This window comes from Pelodiscus sinensis, chromosome 3 (assembly GCF_049634645.1).
Source record: "Pelodiscus sinensis isolate JC-2024 chromosome 3, ASM4963464v1, whole genome shotgun sequence".
Lineage (NCBI taxonomy): Eukaryota > Metazoa > Chordata > Testudines > Trionychidae > Pelodiscus > Pelodiscus sinensis.
Window position 1 is genome coordinate 2,914,879 of NC_134713.1, and position 3,727 is coordinate 2,918,605.

Consider the following 3,727-nt stretch of genomic DNA (forward strand, 5'->3'; position numbering starts at 1 on the left):
TTTGCACAAGAAAGCCCCGATCGCCATTTTCACCATCGGGACTTTTTAGCGCAAAACAGTTTTTAGCTGTCTACACTGGCCCTCGTGCGCAAAAACAAGGGGATTTCCGGAAAAGGGCTTTTGCCCGAACGGGAACGTCAAAGCATTTGCGCAAGAAGCACTGATTTCAGACAGGAGAACGTCAGTGCTTTTGCGCAAAATCAAGCGGCCGGTGTAGACAGCTGGCAAGGTTTTGCGCAAAAGCAAGTGCTTTTGCAGAAAAACTTGCCAGTCTAGACACAGCCAAAGGCTTTTTAAAATGTATTAAAACTTTCTCTTTGGGCCTCTGCTCTCCAAACATGCAGAGACCCAGCTGACCTCTTGCCATGAGGGTCTTTTACCTTGTGTTTGCTGCTCTCTTGCTGCTCTCCCTGGCCACCAGCGCGAAGCTGAAAGCGCATCAGACGAACATGGATCCCGATACGGATTAGGGTAAAATGATCTACTCCAGACCAAATGGCCCTTACCCTGAGGGTACTGCCCATGTGTCTTCAGCAAGTGAACCAGATCTGCGCTCCCCAGTGCTCTGTTAGGAATCGGGGGGGCCCTACCCATTCAGTCCCATAGTCCTGTGATCTGTGCACGTGTGTGGCTCTAGCATCCAAAAGGCTTTAGCCTTGGTTCTGTCTCGATACATGTCAGGATCTAGCGACCTTCTGAAGCAGAGGTAATTGCAGAAGTGAGGGTGTATTGCAAACAATACAGCTCGATATGACGGTGGGCGTGTCAGTATTTGTTTTGCAGGTCGTTTTTCTAACGTGGATTTGGGAAATGGGCCGTTTCCCCTTTAAGAATAGGATGAGTCAGGCTTACACCCTATCCAGGGCTGACTCATACATTAAGCACAGTGCCTAGGGCCCACGATACTTTTAGGGGCCCACAGAAAGTGTTTTAATTTCTTTTAAAATCAGAAGGAAAAAAATGAACGTTTAGGGTCGAAGAAAATGTTTTCATTTTTTTCTCACGTCAGAAAAAAAAACGAAACTTTTAGGGCTCACGAAAATCTATTCAATTTTGCTTAAAACAGAAAAAAATGTTGAAGTATTTAAAGTTATATCAAAAATAATTATTATATTTTTTTTTAATGGAGGAAGGGGCCCACGAAGGCAAACGTGCCTAGGGCCCACGAAAATCAGAATGCGGCCCTGACCCTATCTGAAGCTGAAAGCAGCCTGGGTGAGATTCCAGGGCTGGGTCCAGAAAGAAGAAAACCCTGCTTGTGTGGGCAAACACATGGTCGGAATTTCATTAACCAAACCTCTTTGCAGGAAGCAACCCCCCTTCAGAACGGTGCCATGTTAATGCTTGTGGAGGCTTGGCTACCCCGGGGGATTGTTATACAGCCCCATGGTGACCAGTCTGAATCCAGCCCCGCTCTGCAGGAATTTTAAGGAGCTGCCATTGAACGGAGAGCCCCTGTGCATCATGAGTTTGGCACGTCTCAGCTCCCAAGTTACAGTCCCATTGCTCTTCTTTGTGCTGGACCGTGAGCTCTTTGGAGTGCAGGTGTTTTTACCTGTGCCTGGCGCAACCGGGACCTGGATCTCAGGCAGGCTTGCCAGCAAGACACGCTTCAGCAGGGGCCACATTGCTTTGAAATGACAGACGGTGGCCGCTTCGATTGTCGCCCACACTCTGGGAGTGGACAGGGAAGTTCAAAAATCAGAAGCCCGAAAAAAACCAAGCCAAAGAAAACTCCACTCACTGGCCTTTAAAAAGCCCCCATGACTGTTGGATCCGTCCCAGGTGTTTGGAGACCTCCCTCTTGGCTTCTTCACTCTCGTGCTTGGCAGTGCGGGGCCGAGCACGTTGGACAGTGCAGGAGCCGGGAATCTCGTGACCCAGCAACTCCCCTCACAATGAACTAAGTGCCTGGCCAGTCCCGTCCCCCCCCCCCCCCCCCCCCATTTGGGATTTATTTTGGTGACACGGCTGTGCCGGAGAGTCAGCTGAGAACAGGGGCCACGTGGCCGTTTCAGTCCATTTCAGTGTTTAATCATGAAGGTGCTCGGCTAAGCCAGGAGACGCTCTCCAGAAACAATCCAGTCCAACGCAGCGAGTTGAATGTCTTTAGTTTAAAGCCCGTCAGGTCGCAGTGGTTCCTGGGTAACGTACACGCCTCCGCTCTGAGGTTTTTCATGGTGATGGGGCGGGAGGCACAGAACCTGCTTCGGCAGCTCAGGGCTCTGCTGGTCTTCGTGCCCCTCCCTCGGAGCTAGCACCCCAGGCTCACCTCACAGGAGCGGCCGGGAGATGGTCCCCGCTATGCCAGGGTCGCCTGCTGCAAATACGCTTCCCAGCCCCTTTGCCAGCAGGCAGGCCCGGCCTTAGGGCAAGGCACTGGCATTGGGCCCCGCGCCTTCGGGCCAAATCCAAGCGCGAGGGGCTGTGGCAGGAGCTGGCGCTGGACACGCCGGTCACCTGTGTCCCCGTGGGGCTGCTGCTGCTGACCGCACTGGCCTGCAGGCGGGAGAGCTCCATGATACTCGCGCGACTAGCCCCCCGCCTCGCCCTATAGGCATCTGGGCTCCACCCCGGCTGCATGGGCCAGGCTGCGGGAGCCGGCTCGGCCCCCGTGTCGACAGCCCTAGGCTGAGTTTGGGCCTAGTGAGCCCTGAGCCGCTTGCCTTTCTCCCTGTAAGAACCCCTCAGACGGGCGCCTGGTGTGAGCGGGGGGGACACACGTTGTGGGGAGAGCCCTGGGGGGTTGGTGAGAGGCGCTCAGAGCCCAGCGGGGGAGGGGCTAGACCAACCTGCCCCTTGGCACTGCCAGCCACTTCTTTGTCCTTCTGCCCTGGGCCTGGAGCAATGCCCCCCCCCCCCCCGAGTCCCAGGCAGCCCCCCGCACGGCAGCCCCCCCGCTCTGCGGCCTGGCCCTGCTCTGATGTGCCCCTTCCTTTGGCTGGGTGCCCAGCGCCCCGTGACGCCAATTCACCAGCTTCTAACGAGCCAGGGAGTGACTGGCAGACTCCTCCTCCCTGGCCCGGCGGCTGGGCGCTGCTCTCTCCCGGCGGCTGCTTTTCTCCACGTTTCGGCCTGGGATCGAGGCCAGGACAAGGGCAGGTGGCAGAACAAGGAGCGATGGGCTCAAGTTGCAGTGGGGAAGGTCTAGGGTGGAGATTAGGACAAACCATTTCCCTAGGCGGGTGGGAAGCCCGGGGCTGGGTTCCCTAGGGAGGGGTGGAATCTCCATCCCTAGAGGTGTTGAAGTCCCGGCTGGACCAAGCCCTGGCTGGGATGATGGAGTCGGGTGGGTCCTGCTTTGGGCAGGGGGCTGGACTCGGTGCCTCCTGAGGTCTCCGCCCGCCCTAGGAGTCTAATACTGGCGTTTTGTGCCGATAACAGTTCCCAGCTCATCCTGCTTGTGCCCAGGCTGGGACTAGAACGAAGATCCCTTGGATTCTGTGGGTCAGTCCACCCCACACCTCCTCGCTCTCTCTGCCCGGCCATTCACCCCCGTGCTTGCACCTGGGACCTTCTCCTTAGAGACGGGTCTGGAGCCAAGGCCCCTGGACTCTGGGGGATCCGGCTCTGAGATACCAGAACCAGCCACCTGCAGCATGGAGTCAAAGCGGCCTGCTTTGAACCGGCCAGAATCACAGATCTCCTGGCGGGAGAGCCCCCCGAGCGGCGCTTTCCCAGGAGGGGGGCTGGGGGAGCCCCGAGTCAGCACCGAGCCTAGAGACCG